The sequence below is a fragment of the Crocodylus siamensis genome, chromosome 1, assembly GCF_052110815.1.
Source record: "Crocodylus siamensis isolate JL-2025a chromosome 1, ASM5211081v1, whole genome shotgun sequence".
In the NCBI taxonomy this organism is placed as follows: Eukaryota; Metazoa; Chordata; order Crocodylia; family Crocodylidae; genus Crocodylus; species Crocodylus siamensis.
In genome coordinates this window covers 204,615,624-204,636,853 of record NC_143395.1, presented here as the reverse complement: position 1 = coordinate 204,636,853, position 21,230 = coordinate 204,615,624, and the positions used below count along the sequence as shown (strand labels likewise).

The 21,230-nt window shown below is 44.8% G+C and overlaps 1 long non-coding RNA gene across 5 annotated transcripts in view; it reads right to left on the bottom strand.

The window, feature by feature from the left end:
• Positions 1–21,230, bottom strand: part of LOC149873926 (uncharacterized) — a 232,919-nt gene that overhangs the window by 199,143 nt on the left and 12,546 nt on the right. For 3 of the 5 annotated variants that reach the window (XR_016443125.1, XR_016443126.1, XR_016443124.1), the window contains exon 1: positions 19,069–19,247. The exons of the other annotated variants lie outside the window; for them this stretch is intronic. This is a non-coding gene — a long non-coding RNA (uncharacterized LOC149873926). Of the gene's footprint in view, positions 1–19,068; positions 19,248–21,230 lie in introns of those variants that run through there. 5 annotated transcript variants of the gene reach the window in all.

The following is a 21,230-nucleotide window of genomic DNA, read 5'->3' as shown; positions in this document are numbered from 1 at the left end:
AAGAATGGCATATTCTTTATTAGATGCTTTATGGGCCTGATAGAAGAGCTCCCTTTGACTCCAACAGGTTTTGGATCATAACCAGTATAAAAGTTAAAGGTAACATATACATAGCAAAAAGACACTGCACATACATGTTAAGACACTGGGGAAGGGGAGGAGAGGATAGATTTGCAGCTTAATTTTAAACACAGCCAAAAAAACCAAAGCTGACCAGACTCTAGATATCTTTGTGGTGACTACACCATTTTGAATGTATTTTCTGTTACCAGTTCTAAGCAATTAGGATTTCTTTCATCTACATCAAACATGCTGTTCTTTTTTATTCTTGGCCATATTTAGTGATGTGATTCTCATGTTTGGAGCCACAATTCTGCTCTTTTCATGAGTGGAATGGAACAGAGGTTTGTGTGGGTGGAGAACTGTTACTCGGGAAATCTCTGAATTTCCCAGACAGAGACTAGAGTTTTCTACACTACCCAGTGATCCCTGTCTCACACAGCATTCAGACAGACGTATGTGGGAGGGAGAGAGTTATTTGCATTTGGGACAAGATACCTGCCCTGAGACAGGAAGCTGGGCATCGTATCAAAGGCACAGCTAATAATGAAAAGATTTAAGGCCCTTTTCATATACTGACTCTAAACTTTCCAGGACCTTTTACAGAGATCTTTAAAATAAAGAACCAGCATTTAAAAGTAACCCCCCAAAATATACATTTTAAAGAAGCTGACTAGCATTCTAATTTGTAAAAACATTAACTTTTCTCAGCATGGGAGTGAGCGAGCACGTGCGGCAGCCCAAGGTTCTGGGCCATGTTTATGCTCTCTGGCTGGGACTGTAAGTCTTTACTGACACTGTCCACGGTGCTCTGAGTCCTGGGGGTTTCAGCCAAGGCATCATGCTTGGTTGCTACTGGAGAGGCCTACACACCGCCTGACAGTGTGAAGAGCCTCCCTCTTGCTAAAGGGAAAGGCCTGCAGAGCCTGATCCTTGTTGGCAGGTAGACTGTTACCCCAGGCAGAGCACTGGGGCCCGGCCAGCGTCATCCCTAGCAGCAATGTGTCACTAGGGAGTTATGCACAGGATAGTGCCTCAGAGAAAAGAGTGCTACAATGAAGGGAGAGAATAACTTAAGGAACACATTGGACCAGAAAGAAGCTCATGAGTCAACAAATCTAATCCCCAGTGTTACAGGCACCAAGCAACAAATCTCTGCCCAAAAGGATCTACAAGAGCATCCATTCACACCACAGCTACATAGCACCCAAAAATATTTTAAAAACTCAGAAAACACAACCATATAATGTGCTATAGGATGAGAGCAGGAGAGACAAAGAGCTACTAATGCCTGCAGGGGAGTTGCTATAGTTCATTGAGATGCTGTCCCCTAGGAATACGAGATTCTTTTAGACCCCAGAAGGATTCCTCAGCTCTCAGAGGACAAAATGGGCTTCTGGAAAGGTCAAAATAAGCCCATAAGTCCACTGAAGAACCATAAATAGTCCAAGGTGTATTTGTGATCCAAACAGAGCTCCTGAGGGCCAAAATATACTGAGATAACCCCCTGACACCCCAGCACCTTAGTATGCAAGCACCTCACATGTTAAAGAACACACTGTCATCAGATCCAGCTGAGGCAGGGGAGCATTAGCCTAATTTCAGAGAAGTGAAGGGAGGCACAGAGACAAAATTAATAGCCACTGCCAAAAACTCTTCCTAAAGTGATTACTCTGCCAGCCTGCACCACAACCAGGGACAGACCCCAATATGGTCCCAAAGTCAGGCCCCAGCCACAGACCTAGCTCTTCTTCTGTGGCCTGGCCCTTCCTCATCCACTGCATAAAAGGCGACTCATTTGCTCGGCTAATTTAGCTGTTGGTGCAGAAGTCTGTAGAGCTGAGGGTGCCATTGTACGGAGAGTACAGCTGGGCAGGGACCTGGCCTGCACTCTGCGGACAAGGACATTGCTGAGTGGATCTGAGTTAGTTCTGCTGAACGTGGGACCTGGGCTTCACTCCTAGCTCTGCTGGAAGTGCTCTTATTTGTTGAATATTTCATGGGCTCCTGCCCTTCCGCTGTTCAGGTTTAATCAAAAAATGATAACTATAGTAACTATAACTTTAACTAAGGTGTCAAAACAGAAGCTCAGTTGTATGGAGGCATAATAATACCCCCTGCCTGGGTCAGCAGGAGAGTTTGAAGCAGGAAGTTTCAGTCACATGGTGACCCTCAGGAGGCTCTGGGGACACTACCTTTGAGAGGACTCTCCACTCGTCCTCAAGCAGCAGCACTGTAACAGAAATCACAACGCCTGGGTTCTTTGATTGACTGGCTCCCAAAAGGATATTTTCTCCCATGGTAAAGGCAATATGGACTTGGCTGGCCTCATTACAAGGGGAGCTTGATGAAAGGCTGGTTTGCTATATTACAGATCTCAATTCTATTCTAAGCTCCACTTGAGGTGACCTTGGACTGCCTCTCAGCTATCTTATCTCTGAAGTGGGAGGGGTGTGTGGGACACGACAGACTGATCACCCAGAGGCAGCCTTGGCCAGTCAGAAGGACTGGAAAGTACCCAGAAATATTAGTAGGCCTCACTGGGAAGGTGGGGAATGTGTTGCCCCCCACTACCCATGCTGCACATGTTCTTTTACGCTACATGACGTGGCTTATGAAGCACAACGCACTTCATTTCCTGGCTTCAGAGACAACCTTGGGGCCAGACCCTCAGTCTGCACACAGGCATTCTGGGAGCACCAGTTCTACATACATATACAGTATATCCTCCCCGCCCCCCCTTTTTAATGACTTTGTGCATACTAAAAAAAATGCTACGAAATGTCGAATTTAAAAGCAGAGCTTCTGGGGGTTTGGATGTCAAGAGGTCAGTACCTTGAATTTTCAGTACAATCTCTACCCCGCCAGTCCTGACCTGGCCTGACAATTTTTACACTGTTTTAAATATCCGTGCACATTTTTAAGAGGTTTGAAAACAGGACTTTAAAGAGAAACCCTGTTACAACTTTCTGGGGAGTTGATTAAAACTCCAAGATAAACTGCTTGCAAGAATGCAAACAAACCTTTAGTCCAGAGAGCAAACCTATCAGCTAAGCACATCAGCATGGCCTAAATCAAGTCATTAAGATAAAAGCACCATGCAAACTCCTGGATGCTTAAGTCTGTTGTGAAAGATGGAAACAGCAGACCTGCAGAGTATGAGCTAGCAATTTAGCGAATGTTAGAATTTGTGCAGATTAGAGCTCCATTATGGTTAGGGCAGTGGCTGTGAAAACAGTGCCTTCTTACTCAACAGATTTGCTGTGTATATATTTGAGTCACAGCTGTTGAATCCTCTAGTCAGAAATGCCTTGTTAATGCTCTTCACAGCGCTACAGAGGCAACAGACCTCAGAGAAGGGGGAGAGCTCATCTACCTTCTAACTAGGTTCACACCCCAACAACAAATCTTTTGTTGTTGATGGTGTTCTAGTTGCAGAATATGTCACTGAGGAGCCTGAGAGAGCCAGAAAGGATAGTTCCTAACCCGCAGGTTGAATTTTCAGCTTTGTGCAGAACACAAGCAACTTTTCGGCTAGATGATCCTTTCTATCCCAGCCTTTCTCTAGTGGTATGAAGGGGCATGATTCTGGCCATAAACCACAGGCTAACATAGCTAATTAACTCTCAAATATTCAACCATTTTTTTCCAGAGACAGAACCAAACTAGCAGTGAGCAACCAGGATAATAGCCTACCTTGGAATTCCCAGTGGGGAGGATTCTTCTGGCCTATCCCCCTGCTCCTGTGCCCGTTCTTCCTGCAAAGCTTGATAGAGGGGCCTAGTGTGTCCCTGGGATGCACTGTGCTTGCTGATGTTCCTCTAGCATTGGGTCCCTTACTGACCCTAAGCAAGAGATATCAGTGGGGGTGGGGGCAGTCTGTCTGGTATGGTGACTCCTACATTAGTGAGCTCTCTCTCACTCCTGCTTTGTTCCCAAATCTGGAAGGAGATGGTTAAACACATGAACAAAGTTAGTAGTTAGTAGTTAGCTGCCTGAACTCAGGAAGAAGGCAGGGAAAATTGTACCTTATAAACTAATTAAATCAGAGCCTTGGCACTAAATGTATGACATAAGCTTTCATGAGCCCTAGCTCACTTTGTCAGATGCTGAAGTCAACTGTATCCAAGGAGCAAGACACTGCATTAGTCTCTCTCTGCAGAGGGTCATAAAAGCATGGATGACATTATGTAGTAGGCACACAATTACAGGTTTATAAAGTAAATGTTACCAAGGGCAATATCTGTCAACAGACAAAGCTAAACTCTGTGGCCAAAATATCTTCCAGTTTGTTCATCGTATAACACTAAATAAAGCTTACCGCCCAACACATGAAAAGTTTGGGGGTGACTGCTTTAAGCCAACTGCCACAAAACTAATCAAAACAAGTTTGATTTTTACATTTAGTTACAAACAGTTGCAAGTCATCCAGTTTTCATATGTCCTAGGCAATGAGACAACGCAGACACGGCCCCATCCTGAGACTGCTCAAGAGAGACTCATACTGAGTGATCTCAGCATAAATATCAGAGTTGAAACCTGATAGTTTTGTCCCAGGGGAATCTTAAATAATAACTTAGAAAAAGTAAAGGACATGGTCACAAAATAAATCTATGGCTTCAGTTCAAGCAACTGTCTTGATACAAATGGTAAAAATCATTCAATGCAACTGCTTTCATCAGCAAAGCAAAGAGAAGGCCCAGTTCTCTACACCTTGTGCAGTCTCTCATGTTTGGACAAAGGGGGCATGCCCACACATGCAGGCACATGTGCTTGCTGCAGCTCAAATAGGAGTGGCACAAATTTGAGCTGGGGCTTTTTGCCTCAGCGCACGTCCCCAGACATGCATTTTGCTGTGGGGCAAGTTATGCCACTTGGGGCAAAATAACCCTGCTTGGCTCCTCCTGGATCTGCATCCAGGAGAAGCTAGAGGCTGGGGCCAGCACCTATGCTGGCCTCAGCAGTATAAAAAACTGCTGTTGCAAGCAGTTCAGGGCTGCTTGCTCTCAGGAGCTTCTGTGGCCTGGCCAATTGGTACCTGTGGACACTACCCTTTGTGCCAGCTGGAGTGCTGAAGCAGCCCTGAGAGTTCCCGGCACCCTCTACCCCCTGCAGGAGTCTGGCAGTGGGGACTGCTGCCTGGCTGTGACCTGCTGCCACGTGCGACAGCATGTGGCCCCAAGGCTGCGCGCCTGCCAGACCTGAGCACCACTGCCGCTGCTGGTAAGCTGCAGGCAGCAGGGCGTTGCTGGGACCGTGCAGAGGGGTGGGTCTGGGGGCTGGAACCATGTGAGGAGCGGGTGGGAGACCCCCCATGGTTTCTTACACCCTCAATAGTCCCCTGCCCTCAGGCCCCCCCCAGCCCCCTACTTATCTGGAATAGAGCCCAGGTTCAGGTCGCTACAGCCTGCACTGCTGCTTGCAGGCAGGCAGCGTGCTTCAGCACCAGGGCAAGGGCCAGCCATAGAGATGCTCTGGCTGGCAACCAGAGTGTCACTGTGGAGGATCCGAGCCTTGGGTTGCCTCAGGGCACTGTTCGGGACCATGCCCTGACCCGCCTTTTTCTCCCCAGGGTATTTTCTCCAGGTATCTCCAGGTATCAAATTTTGACCCTGCAGCACAGGGAATGTTTTTTTTGTTCCCAGCATGCCTCTTGCAGTGTCTCAAACTGGTTTGGGATACCGCAAGAGGCATATGCACACTTGTCTGGATGCACCCAGGAGGTGTATCTACACATGTGCTTTACTGTAGAGTTGACTAATTAGCTCCGCAGGAGAGTGTCTCTGTCTACACATGCACCAGTATTAGGCACAGTAAATTAATTAACTCTGCCATAAGATAGTACTGTTGGGAACAGTACGAATCTTACGGTGCAGTTATTTACTCTGTTGAAACACATGTGTAGACTGTGAGAAGGGCTGGCTGGAACATGAGAGTGCTAAAGTGCAGGGGCCACCTGCTGCACAGCTGTGTACTTTAGTATTCTGGTGCCCCAGCCAGCCTTTCCAACACACTGATGCTACCACCTGGAGCCCAGGGCTGACCTCCCTAAGCCTGCTGCCAGCCTGGGGCTGCCCCACCCTGGCTCAAACTGCTGCTGTCCCGGGTGCATGTTCAGATGCTGAGCCCCAGAGCAGCTGACTCCCTCAAAATTGCTTTAGAGTTTATCACGTTGCATTAATTGCATGTGTAGATGCACCCAGGGAGTGTGACATCCTAACGCAGCAGTGAGTGAGATACCTCTGCTAAAAGGGTAAGCGCAATTTAGGCACAGAGACAGAAATTTTCAAGGTCCTGTTTAATGAGACTCTTTTCATTATAACGAGGACATAAATGTGAAATTTAAGCAATATGCAAACCAAGGAATGGGCCACTGTCCAGTATCTTTTAGGCTGGTTGGAGGCTAGCAGCACTATTTGATATGATATTTTCAACTGGTTCCGACTCGCTGTTATGAAAGTGATTCTTTAATTTAGAAAGCTGCCACCTGGGTCTGAGAGCACCAGATGGATCAGCAGTTGCAGTCATGTAATTGTACATATGTAGCATACAGGTGGTTCAGCCTGTGCTTGGTGACTTGCCAGACTGTAGACATTTTGGGGGGGGAATCCCCGACAGTGCCTTGTAGAAAAGAAGAGTGAGTTATCTACTTGTGATAGCAATCACTCACCTTCTCTGTTACATGCTTGATGCTTCAGGCAGAGCTGCTGCTCTCCCTCTCTCATCAGTCATCATTATCAGAGATACCCCATGCCCATCTGCATAACTGGAAACAAGATTGTTTGAACTACAGACACAGGTGTTACCATCTGGCAGCAACACAGGCCTTTGGCTTTGATTTTTAAACAGTTAATCAGAGAAGGTAGAGAAAAAAATTACCCTTTGTGTAATCTCACTGCATGTATGACTGCCATAGGCACCATCAGTTGTTTCCCGAGCTGCAAACATGGCACTTCTGGGGCTGATACTGTTGTGGTGGTCAGGGAACGTGTCCATGTATTTTGGTCATGATAGGAGCTTCTTAAAACCTAAGGTAAAGATCTCCCTGAACTCCCAGTGAATTCAATGCTTGCTGAGATCACTTGGCATCATGTGCAATCAGACTCAAACACTCACTGCAAGGCAAGTGCCTGAAGACACTGATTCAACATTGGTACCAAGGAGAGAGGAACTTTTATATAAGCTGAAACTGAATTTGATTCCACATTGTGCACACATACTTTGTGAATGAGAAATTGTCATTCTGTTGAGAAATCTGAACATTACAAAGTGCAAATTCTGCTATTGACCTCAGTGGTGCAGGATTTTGTCCAGGGTATTTTTTGGGACACTGACTGATCTGCAAGGATATGTGAGTTTATATGGCCATAGTGCATTGTACGGGGCCTGATTTGGGTCTCACTTAAACTACTGCCATACTGGTATAATCCCATCAGGACTAATTCACCACTTAAATACACTGACTTTGGTGGCATAAATCATGGTCTACACCTAACAGAGAGAAGGGAAGCAGTCCATTGGCTAGTATGAGCTAATCCTGATTTACTTCAGTATGGCCCATACATGAAACTAAATCCTATTCTACATATTAGGGGCCTAAGTGTTCCACTCAGCTTGAAACCCTGAAAATCTATTGATAAATCCCTTTTTGTAACTTTCATTTTAGCCTTAACAGTAAAGCTGCAAAAAAAAAACAGTGAGGAAAATGTAGAGGACCTTTGGTATTAACAGTTTTTCAAGGAAATGAGCAGAGGAGGATTGGATTGCACTTGGGGCCTTGCGACACGGTAATTCTGGGTGGCTCCTGGAGCTCTTAACTCCTGGATCAGGGGCGACACATGGGGGTGCACACAGGTGCATGTGCACCTCCTGCACATGGTGGTGCACCTCCTGCAAAAAGGCAGATGGTCGCCACCCCGCCACCAGTCCATGATTGCCCCTCGCCGCTGCCGATGGCACCTGTAGGAGCTCCCCACTCACTGCCACTGGGATCCCGCCAATGCCACCACACTTCCACTGCCACCAGCGCAGCCATGCCGCCCCAGCCACCAGGGGCATGTACTGTTCATGCCCTGGATTGTCCACACACTAACACCTGAAACTAATTTTAAGCCCTCATAAGGCAGCTCAAAAATATGCCACTCCAGAGCAGGATGATCTCTGATCATGGCCTTGTTACACAGTAATTTTGGGGAGCTCCTGGAGTTAACCCCTGGATTGTCTAAACAATAATACCTTAAAGTGGTTTTAACCACTCATTATGCGGCTGAAAGTTACGCCACTCCTGGGCAGGATTATCTCTGATCTGCGCTACCTAGCTCCTGTTCCATTAAGGTGTGGCCACCCCCCACAGATGTGCCGCCCAAGTTGAAGTCCTCCAGTATCCCAGGATCTCTTACAGCCCTGCCTATAGAGCAGGAAGAGAAACCTGCCCTGGCTCACCAGGCCTCTAGTGGCTTGTCATGGCTATGCAGGTGGGGGGCAGTCATTGAAGGTTTCTAGACTAAGGGTGTGACTGCTCCAAACTCCCAGCTAGCACTAACACTCATTTGTACATTTGTGCAGCTCACAGCTTAACATGCAACAAGGTCCTTGGTTGCTTAATAGATGGAATAGGCTCTGGCCCATTAGTGCCTCAGAGCATATGTCAAACGGTCATTGTCCATTTGACATATGCTCTGCATCTTGTCCATGATATTCCATTAATGACAACGCCAACTAACACTCCACCTCTCCTTTGCCCAGTTTTTCTTATTTTATGCATATTCATAATTTTCTGGCATTTACTTTTTGTCATGTTTTATTGTTGTATCATGACAGTTTAGTAGGCCTGCCATAATCTTATTCCATGTAAAGCTCCACAAATCAGCTGTGGGAGATGTGTATGCTCTCCACAACCCTATTTATAACTAAAGTGTACCTGGTTTTTGTAGATAGCTATGAAGGAAATCAGACTGCACTGACAACGATCAAAGCTTGAACGCTTTATCATACTGATCCTGTTTTGTCAAAACACTGCTAAAATGAGACATTTATTTTAAGTTACTGAAATAAAAACCCTGACTGTAAGTGAGAAATCCAAATCATGCTATGTGGTTGTATTTTGTATTACCCTCTGTCTTGCATGGCTGGCTGCCTGAAGACTACCAGTTTTTCATTTCAAAACCTGATAACCTTTCTCACTTTAATGTTTCCACTTCTCTCAGTTCTTTAAACTAATTTTCACTTTAAATTCTCATGAACAAGCAGTTCCTGTTTTCTGAGTCTCTGATATAACCACTCTTTGCTGAAATCACAGTGTATAAGCCCTGTAGGGAGGGGCAGGGCCCACAAAGAAATCACTTGATAAGCCAAAGTGTTCATTCTTGCAATGCAGCTCTGTCTAACTCCTGCTAAGACACTGGGATTCATGAATATCTCTTGATTCTCCTCTGCCCTCAGCACTGTCTGTGTCAATATGCAACTTGGAAGATCCCCTTCATCTCCTCCTCCACCTTTCCTGGGGGTCTTAGCCCCTTTCTCTTCCTGCAATTTTCCCTTAAAACTGCTGTTTAAAAAGTATCCTAGCCAAAAACATTGTTTTTTCCTTCATCTACCACACAAACCTCATAACACACAATAATAGCATTAAGGACCACAGAAGTGGATGGGGCCTCCTGGACCATTGCATCTAATCCCCCACATTTGCAGGCAATTGTTAATTCAAGCAATACCTAAACTCCCTATTTGAAACTCTCACACATAACTACAAGGTGAAATTTACCAACACACAAAGAACAACCTCACACCATGGCACAGGTAAAAGCAGGGTAGGCATGGGTGTTGCCAATGCTCTGCCACTGCAATGACAAAGAAATAGTTGGTTAATACATGCTCAAAAGCTGCTTGCAGATGTTAAAAAAAAAACCCAAAATCATGCTTCACAGGAAGCAGCAGCATGTTACTTCAGCCCAGCTCCACAGTGTCTATATAGACTGAGCACTTCAGTGGGGATTTTGGGGCTTTTAGCTAAAGCTGATTCAATCAGCTATTAAATAAAAGTGCCCCAAAAGCCCCACTAAAGCACCCTACTTATACAGACATTGGGTAATCCGGGTTCAATTAACACATTGTCTCTTCCAGTCATGAGCTAGGCTTGGTGCAGGAGTGCACAGAATTTAAAGTGCTATTTTTTAAAATGTCTGCAAGCAGCCAATATAACCTAGGAATAGGACCACATGCTATGCTACAGAGGAAGACCAAAATCACCACAGTTCATGCCAATCTATCCTAGGGGGAAAACATCCTTCCAGCCCCCCAAATGTGCTAACTGATATGGCACTGGAAGACCAAGAACCTCTAGCCAGGAACCTTTGGATTGTCTAAGGACTGATAGGCATATCAGCACACCCCAGTCAAATCCCAGCCTTAGCTGTGGTCAGCATCCAGTGTTGGCAAGGAAGGCAGACCCTCCTGTTCTCCCTCCCTTGCCCTAAACCACTAACATTCATGTGGGAAAAACAAAATCTTTCCAGGCCCCAGGTGGTATGACCAGCAAAAGCCTGGGATTATCAGATGCTTTCCACACTATACCACACTCCTTAATACCTCAACCTGGAGACCACAATTATATGGCTCCACACACAGATTGTTGAGCCAAAACTCCCTGTCATATTATGCCACCCACTTTCACATGCATACCCAGTTCAGTTTAAAGTGAAAGAGCATTCCACAAATTCACTCCTCTGATAATTAAGTATCTTCCTCTAATATCCACTCTAAGTTTATCTAGTTAGTTTGGAACCATTTGGCATTGTACTGGTATAGTTTTTCAGCTGACCAAGTGTTTCTCCTTCCCTAATATTTACCCACAAATGTCCTCTGGATCTCTGTTTTGCTAAAATAAACAAGCTGCCTTTAATCTTCTTTCATAGAAAAAGTTCACCACTCCCTTAGCTGCCTTAATGGGCCTTCTTTGTACCCATCGCAATTAAAGTTAATAATTTTTTAACATTGGTGACCAAAACTGCACACAATATTTTAAAAGGGAATCTTACTAATTCCTTACATTAAGATAGCAGTACCTTCATTTCTCTAATGAGTATACTGAATCTAATACACCCTAAGTTTGTGCTAACCTTGGGGAACACCATCGGTGAGAGCCTTGCCATCAGATTATTCACTTTTCAATATAGCCCTCCAGAGTCTCTCTTAAAGCTACCTTCTTATCCATCTCACAGTTGTAGCACTGATCCCTGTCCTCTCCAGTTTGGCCAATAATTTCCCATGAGGAATGAATGGCATCCAAAGCTTTTCGTAGATCTCACCCTTTCTATACTTAAGGCAGAAAATGCCAGCTCTCAACTGTCACTGAATTTTTTACTACAGAAAAATAACAGAGCAATTCTGTTACAAAGAACTCGGAAAGACCATAACACGCCAGAATGATTTTGACACTCTGGCTTTCTATTTTAAATCTTTGAGTTTACCTTGTGAACCATGTGTACAACTAACATGACACCCTGGTTGAGAATCCCTGGGTGTATCTACACATTCAATTAATGTGACGCAATAAACACTGGAGCAGTCCAAGCTGGAGTAAACTGTTCCTGGACACAGCATCTACACATGAGCTGGGGACAGTAGCAATTTGAGCTAGGGCTGACCACCAGGCACAATGTATACCTGTGCTCAGCATCTATACATGCATATCAGCACAGTTAATTACTCCATTGTAAGATAGTAGTGTCCCTGACAGTACTATCTTATGGATGAGTTAATTAGTTTACTGCACCCTAATACCAGTGCACATGTAGACTGTGATGCTTTACTGTGGAGCTCATTAGTCTACTCCACAGTAAAGTGCATGTGTAGATGCACCCCCTGGCCCAGATAAATTAAGTGCACTGCATTGCTATTATTCAGTAAGTCCATTATTTTTTCACAGAAAGACATTAAATTAGTCTATTCATCCTATGGTGAATACAAGCTGTGTTTTGTCTCAGTTTCCATTTCTGTCCTTATCTTTAACTATCCATTTCTTCAGTATCTGCCCTAAGACCTTACCTACTGCTGATGTCAACCTAACAAGCCTATAATTACCTGGGTTCCTCTGTCTCACTTTTTTTTTCTTTTTTTTTTTTTTACAGGAAAGCAGGCATGATTTCTTGTTTTCTAGTTATAACACCATTTTCTAGTTATAGTGTTCATTACACAGGTACTGCTCTATGGAAGTCCGTCATATTCATAATGGGCATTTACACACATACTTTTTTTCCCACACTGTGTCGGAAATCCGTTGCTTTGGAGCAGACTTGATTAAGTGGTGAAATGTTAGTGTGCAGAAAATGGTGGTGGTGCGCTTTTGGACTAAAGCACCTCTGAGGTGTTTTAGTTCAATAGTGCGCCACTCCCATTTTCTCAGCGCTGACGCACAATTTGCCACTTATACAACTGCAAGTATCACAGCGCTGGGCATTTTTCAAAGCGCCCGGTACTGCAGCGCTTGCATGTGTAAAAATGCCCAACAGGCCCAGTACTACCACCTTATTTACATACAGAGTTGTACTTATGTAAGTAGTTCTACTGAACTCCTCCACACAAGGTTGGAGGGTCCAGCTCAATATTTCTATCTCTAGGGAGTAAAAACTGGAGAGTCAAGCAGAGAAGAGATCTGAGATATTAGTGAAGTAAGGAATCAAGCCTATGTTAACACTGCCAATTATAGCACATAAAACAGAAGATTGCAAGTTTGGTTTTCCATTGCTGAAATGCTCATTGTATAAAGCACAACATGGGGCCCAGAAAGTTGTGACCAGGACTCAGACAACGGGCCTAATTTATTACAAAATTATGCTTTGTGGGAAAATAATTTAAATTCTATTTCTGAAAAGCAAAAGTGAAAACCACCCATTTTGTTGCATTAATGGGCTCACTGGCCTAGCTTTGCTGAGTGAGTGAATGTTGCTGAATGTTCTTGCTGCTGAGTTTCCACATCTCAGATGTGTCGAAAGCATGAGTAGGATAAAAAGAGTTCTTAAAAAGCAGAATCTTGTTCTAGTCACTGACAGCTCTGTGGTAAGCGAGAGAGCTGCTGGGGAGGAGCTTGTCCACTCACATGAACACATGGCACATGCTTCACTGCCGTGCTTCATAGCTATTAACATGGGCCTGAAAAGCCCCCCTTCACTTCCAGCCATACTCAAACTCACAGATTCATCTGCTCTTTTGGATAAGGAGGCCTAGATTAGACTTCTGTCAGAGCCTTGCGGTGCTGCTTGTGAGCTGGACACACTGGAACGCAATAGAGCAAAGGAAGATGTTCCCTGTCCTTAGTTCAGGAGTGAGGACGGGAGTCTCAGTGTCTCTTATGGATACATGTGCATTCTGTCTTAACACTTCTGGTTGACTCTTGGATTCACTTCATTACCTACTCGAGGATTCAGAGGAAATCCTACATTGTTAAAACCCTTGGCAGACAGAAATCAAGTACACACAGTGATGGAGATACTGCCTTTCAGCTCTTCAATAGCTCCCCAAAATCAGTGCATCCACGTTGAACAGCTGGGGATCTATCTTGCCTCAAAAGCTTTTGCTTCAGTTGTATAAATGGCCATGAATCTCAAAAGAAGCCAGCCCTCTGACCTAAGTGACAAGCCCATTGAAGATGTGCCATTCACACAGCACCCAGTGTTCTGCCTGACTTCCAAATTGGGTCGGTGAGTCTTGCATTTGCTAATCAAATGATTACCCCTCTTTTATACAGCTGCAATAGCCCTTTTTTTTCTAAGAATGATCTGAAACTCCACAAATATCTACTCCACCTCATTGTGTACTTCTCAGTTCTACAGACAAGAAGCCAATCAATTCCCAAGTAAGGGTAGCATTTCCACAGCTGTGTGGGGGCGGGAGGAAGGACGGCCCACGCCTTGTGTGAGACCTGCAGCTCCCGTACTGGGGAAGAACAGAGGCTGCAGCATTGGTAGTCCAAAGTAATTTGACATGGGGATGAGGCACAGGCAGAACCCTGATTCCACCCCCTCCATACCAAACACAGGGGCAGCCATTCAAGTGGGTAATGATCCTTAATGCTATTATTGTGTGTTCTGATGTTCATGTGGCAGATGAAGGAGAAAACAATGTTTTTGGCTGGGATACTTTTTTAAGCAAAGCTTCAGGTTAAACAGGTTAGGCTTCTGCACCCCACCATAAGTCACCCCACCTTAAGTCAGCTCATGGAGGTAGTTAGATCAAAGGACATGGTCATCACGGGTGACCTGAACTTTCCAGACATCTTCTGGGAAGAGCAGTCAGTCAGGCAAAAAGAAGGCTCCGGGTAACGTGGGGCCCCTGCAAGACACACTAGGAAATTTGGTCGTCATATCAGACGACAAAGCTAACCTATTTAACGACTTCTTTGCCTCCATTTTCCTGAGCAGGGACCAGATCAGCCCCTCAACTGGGTCCCCCTAAGGCCCCAGGGTAGGCACACCTAGGCCAAGGGTCAGTGAGGATCTTGTCAGGGAACTTCTGGAGGGACTGGATGTATTTAAATCAGCTGGTCCGGACAATCTCGCCCCAGAGTGCTGAGGGAATTAGCTAAGGTCACTGCAGGACCCCTGGCACGGCTGTACGAGCACTCGTGGTGCTCTGGTGTGGTGCCAGAGGACTGGAAGAGGATGAACGTGGTTCCCATCTTCAAAAAAGGGAGGAAGGAGGACCCAGGAAACTATAGGCCAGTTAGTCTTACCTCGGTCCTGTGGAAGCTTTTTGAGAGAATTATTCTGGCGCATGTCCCCAAGGGGCCAGCAGGGGAGATTATGCTTGGGGCAACCAATACGGGTTCATCAGAGGCAGGTCCTGTCAGACCAACCTGGTGGCTTTCTACGACCAGGTCACCAAATCCTTAGATGCAGGGGTAGCAGAGGACGTAGTCTTCCTGGACTTTCGGAAGGCCTTCGACACTGTCTCTCACCCCGTTCTCATTAAGAAACTGGGGGGCTGTGGTGTCGACACCTACACAGTCAGATGGGTCGCCAACTGGCTGGAGGGCCGCACCCAGAGAGTGGTGGTGGATGGGTCATTTTCAACCTGGAGGGATGTGGGCAGTGGGGTCCCCCAGGGCTCAGTCCTCGGGCCCGCACTGTTCAACATCTTCATCAGCGACTTGGACGAGGGGGTAAAAAGCACCCTGTTCAAATTTGCTGATGACACTAAGATGTGGGGGGATATGGGCATGCTAGATGGTAGGAATGGGCTGCAGTCGGACCTAGACAGGTTACAGGGGTGGGTGGATGAGAACAGGATGGGTTTCAACACTGACAAGTGCAAGGTGATGCACCTGGGGAGGAAGAACCAGCACCATACCTACAGGCTGGGGAACTCCCTTCTTGTCAGTGCAGAGGCAGAAAAGGATCTTGGGGTCATCACTGATGCCAAGATGAACATGGGCCGGCAGGGTGGGGATGCAGTCAGGAAGGCCAACCGCACCTTGTCATGCATCCACAGATGCATCTCAAGCAGGTCCAAGGAGGTGATCCTCCCCCTCTATGCGGCACTGGTCAGGCCGCAGCTGGAGTACTGTGTCCAGTTCTGGGCGCCGCACTTCAAGAGGGATGTGGACAACATGGAGAGGATCCAGAGGAGGGCCACTCGCATGATCAGGGGGCAGCAGGGCAGGCCCTATGAGGAGAGACTACGGGACCTGAACTTGTTCAGCCTCCACAACAGAAGGCTGAGGGGGGATCTAGTGGCCTGTTACAAACTAGTCAGAGGGACCAGCAGGCATTGGGGGAGTCCCTGTTCCCCCAAGCACTACCAGGAGTTACTAGAAATAATGGTCACAAGCTGGCAGAGGGTAGATTCAGACCAGACATTAGGAGGCGCTACTTCACTATCAGGGCGGCTAGGATCTGGAACCAACTTCCAAGCGAAATGGTGCTGGCTCCTACTCTGGGGGTCTTTAAGACAAGGCTTGACAACGACCTTGCTGGGGTCATTTGACCCCAGTACTCTTTCCTGCCATGGCAGGGGGTCAGACTTGATGATCTACTCAGGTCCCTTCCGACCCTACCAACTGTGAAACTATGAAACCATGTGCAGAGAGTATTGGGAGGGGATTATGCCTTTCAGGCAGTATGCCTCCAGTGCAACCCTTGGGGATGGAGGAGAGGACTTTTGCTCTGCCCCTAAAACCACAGATGGTGCAGAGAAAGCCCAGTTTAGCCCTGGGCTACTTGTAAATGTGCAGAGCAGGTGATGGCTCAAAGCAACACAACAAAAGTCCCACTGAAGTCAGAATGGCACATGTATGCACAAGCCTTCACAATGTGGGTACAGGTTGCTGTCATAGGGTGTTGATTCCCAGTCTCATGTGTTACTTCTTAGCTTCTTGCTGGCTGTGATTGGCTTTTGGCCACCTCAGCGAACATGTATTTCTTTTAGCAGCCACTGGCCCAGCTGGGGGCAGAGTTTCCAGGGGGCGGGGAGGTGGTTATAGGAGACTGACAGGAAGTGGACTGGCTTCTGCAGCAGGTCTTAGGGTGGGAGCATTCTCAGGCAAGCAGCTGAGAGGAGGGGTGGGCACAAACTGCCAAGAGCAGGAAAGTGCAATACTGGGCACAGCAGAGCCCAGCCCTCATTGATCCACAGCAGAAGCACATATTCTCCAGCTTATCTTGGCCACAGCTGATTTCACGGAAGCAGCTACCTTTTCTTTTTATAACCCCAGGTCACTGCAACACTGAAACTGAGAACTAGCTTATCTACCAAGTGAATGCTCCTGATAACAAGTATCCCAGAAAGCCTCAATTTACAGCCCCTTAGGCTCTGAAACAGTAAGGGTGCATGCACAGTGTTGGGAGTCTTTTTTGTTCGTCATGGAAAAATTACTGGTTCTTCATGCAGGGTCTGGGAGGCTAGGAGCTGCATGAAGATCACTCAGAGACATGCAGTGATGCTCAAAAGGCAAAGTGAAGACCAGTCTTCTCTGCTGTGCATAGATTGCACATACATGCCTGGGGGAGTGGATTATTGCAATCTGGATCTACCATGTGTCCTGGAAAACTGATTTGTAATGGTCAGCTTGCACCCTAGAATGCACTGGAACATAGGGCAGAGTACATCAGGTCTCCTTTAAGGCCTGGAGCTGGGGAGTGTTGGAGTTGAAACAGAATTTTCCCTCTTTATGATCCTTGTCCTGCAGTCCTCTGACAGTGAAGACTAGGAAACCACAGCATGGACACATGTTTCAGAAACTCCTTCTAAACCAAAACCCTTCAAAGGAAACTTAAAGTTACTGCCTGAGTTCAAACACAAGTTGTTTGTTTTAATGCAGAAATCACTGTGTGAAATTCTATGGCAGAAGCCCAGATAAAAAAGATCACAAAGTTGCATTCTGGCCTTAAATTTATTTTAAACAGATTAAAAACTGGCTAAGTGATAGATCCCAGAAAGTTACCAAAAACCTGGAAATAGTCAATGGAGCTGTTTCTAGAGTGGGTCCCAATGGGATCTTTTCTTGAACTAGTAAGGACTGGATGTCTTTCTGAAAAATACACTGTGCTCTGCACATTATGATTTTAACCTGTCTTCAGCAAACAGTCCCATAGGTCCCTAAATGAGGCTGTCAGGCCTATGCTGTGCAGAAAGTCAAAGCAGGCCCAAAGAGTCAAGATCTCTTTTAGCCTTAAAATCTATGACAATATACAAGCCTAAGCAAGTCAGGACCTGCTGCTGGAAAGCATTTCTAGCTGCAAAACCAGAAATGGCCAAATGAGACAAGCCACTCTCCTGCTATAGTCTTAAATTGGTCACCTACAACTAAAATGTTTGCTGCAAATGCTGCAACAGTTTAGCTTAAAAACAGTCATTTTACCAACTGCCACTCAACCAGTTAAACCCTTCTAAAGGCATGTGGGACTGTGGGATGGGACTATTTGCTGAAGACAGGTTTAAAATCTTAACAACAAGACATTTGTAAGGAGTGTGCTGACTGCTGACTCATTTTAATCCATGTAGCCCACGCACTCAAGTGATAGCACAGCACCCTTCCTCCTGTCATGCCATAATTCAATGGGGTTTTTCTCTCACTTTTTTTTTAACAAAAGCAAGTTACCAAAAGTGCTTGTTATGTGACTGTAATACTGTAGACCCAGTTTCATTTACTGTAACTGGATTGGCTTGAAAAACAAAGTTTCCAACAGAAGACAAGCACCACCATTGCACTTAAATGGCTCCAATTAATAGTATAGGAAACAGTTCACCTTCGTAAATCTGTATTTCCTTATTGCTACACTGCAGGCTTGCTGCCTCCCTCACTCGCGCTCTCTCTCAGTGGACAGCAATACACGTATAGGAAGGCACAACACATTTAGATTATGGTCTTCCATCTCCATAGTTTGAAAAAGATGACAACATATGTCAGGAATACAGGACATGATCCAATCCTCACTGAAGTTGTCAGAAGGGAGTTTTTCCAGTGATGTCAGCAGACTGGATCAGATCCCTACTGAAGTAGATCCCTTACACATGCATGCATATACATAGGTTTGTGATCACTTTTAAATCACCCTTATGCTCAAAGAAAGGTTCCCAACAACAGAGGTTACACAGGGGACAACCCTCATTGAACGTACCATGAAACAGCAAACTTGAGCCCCTCTCTTGGCTTGTGCAATAACCCACATCAAACTGAGCTAAACTTTTGAACCTAATGACTGACTTCTTGATCAGTTTTCTTAACAGTTTTAACATTGTCAAGCTTTCTGTCTGTAACAAGCAACTACACACTGTACTTGAATTCAGTGCCTTATTACTAGGTGAAATACAAAAACTTACAGATCAAGGCATTTCTGCCAGGCATATATGGATGAAAAACACAGCAAAACAACTGCAGTCTGCTAACATTACTATGCACAGGATTTTGAGCAAGGCAGTTCAGTGTGCCCCAGTGGGGGCAACTTAGTTTAACTCAGGTTCTCATACATACTACTAACATATTACCAACAAAGAGGACAGAAACTTACTTACCAGTGTGCTGCTGGTTTTTCCCCCCATTTTCCTAAGAGGAAGGTGCCTAAGGAGATAAGATATGATGTTTCTAGCTATTTTTCGTTTGAGTGTGGGCTAAAAAACTGAAAACTCCTAGCTTCACAGACATAATATCACTTATTTCCCTCCATTAAGCAAAGATGTCCAAAATGTTAGAGGAAAAAAAAACTCAGTCTTCATTCTCATTGGAACAAAATTGCTCATGCTGACTCACCAACCACTACTTCCTCTAGCTACATTCTTTTCATACTTCTGAGTATGACTGGTCAATTTCTCAGGGTCTCTATCATAACTTCAGCTCTTCCAGGAAGAATAGCCTTTAATGACACCATGGGTGGGAATTGTTTGGTACGTGCTTTGAAAATACCCTTCTGCCATTTCTTTTTCAGCAAAAGCCCAGAGATTTGCCTAGAAAGAAATAGTTTGCAATGAATGCTAATGGACACATCAGAAGCAACAGAATATGAATCTGTGTGGATTTTAACTTATTTTCTTCAACACATAGTTTGTCTACCTATGAACACAATGTTTAATCAAGATATGATTTAATGAACTGGCATAATTAAGTTGGCTGCATAAAGTTAAATCTGACAAGTGATACCAGCTGCTCTTCAGATGTATACTGTGGGATTTTAGTTTGCTAGTACGAGTAGGGTAATAAATATGACTTTTAGGCTAGGGACAGACATTACACATAAACTGGTTTAAGTGATCAGAAACTGGTTTAAAGCTGTAACAGAACAGATGTTCAGTGCACATAAACCAGTTTGAAAATGACTGAAACCAGTTTGAGATAAACCTGGTTGAATGTAGTATCAGACTTAACTGATTTGGGTCAAACCGGTTTACGAAATGTCTGTCCCAGACCCTAATGAATACTTTCTAGGCCTGACTGACTACCACAACACACTGGTTTACCCTGGTATAAAACTTCATGCTTCAGAACACACACCTCAGCGTAATGGCATTAGGAAGAATCTGTCCTTCATCCACAACTGCATACTAATGTTTTTTTTGCACTTTCTCTTACACAGAAGACACTGGCCAGTGTTAGAGACCAGAGACTTGGAGATCACCTGCCAATTCATGTCTGCCCAGGAAAGGTAGTGATAAATTAGACCTTTCGTTTTCAGTTAACACGCATCCTTCTTTATATGTACTTCTAATGATGTTTATATATACATGTCTATCTCCAGTGCTAAGATATCTTACCATCCATTTTTCTTAAGAGATGTCTCAATTCAAAACTTTACAGGTTCTATTTAAACTATATTATTGTAAAATATTCATGAAAAATACACTAAGATCTACCCATGGAAATAATTGGGCATAAGATGGAAATAAAGCAAAAGTACATTTCTGTATGGTTGAAAAAAAGATCATGAGTAGTATTAGACTTAAAGCAGCATCTGTCCAAGCTGATATCTCATGAGACTTGTTTTGTCTAGAGGATGTACTGTATGAAATTAACAATTTACTGGAGAAAAGAAAACAAGGAATATCAAGCTGAGAACCATGACTAGCAAAATCCACATTCTGCAACAGAACAAAAGCCAGAGAGCAACTCTGAACACAGCTGCTAGGATTTTTACATTAAATAATGGGTAAAGGACAAGCTAGTTCTTTAAATCTAGTATAGGAAAAAAACACAGTAATCACAAACTACTGCACTTGATAACACTATGACACACTCAGTTCAAATTGTTTTAGTAAGCAGCAGTTTTCACTTCAGTTATGTAGGTTTAGTGATTAGTATAAAATTAGAAAAGAAATTGGAAAGTGGGTAGAATATGGGATTCATTTGAACCAAAAGTTCAAGAAAACAAGCAGTTTCTGGGGGCAAGTTTAGGCTGACTCATTGTTTCTCATATTCAGGGACTGTTTCAGTGATTAATTTCACTGATTAAAACTTGCATCCCGGTTTCTCAAACTTAACACAAGCAAAAGTGTCTGGTCATGAAGTACTGGGATACTGTAAGCTAAAGCAAACCCAGAGTCACATTTTGGCTCATTCTGGGCCCCCAGACTCAACTTTATTTTGATAGGTCTTTTTTCTTGCTTTCCTTCTTAACAGTATTCTTGGTTATTTTTTTCAACGCTGGGTATCATTGAGGAAATTAGAAGTCCCATAAAAATGCCCT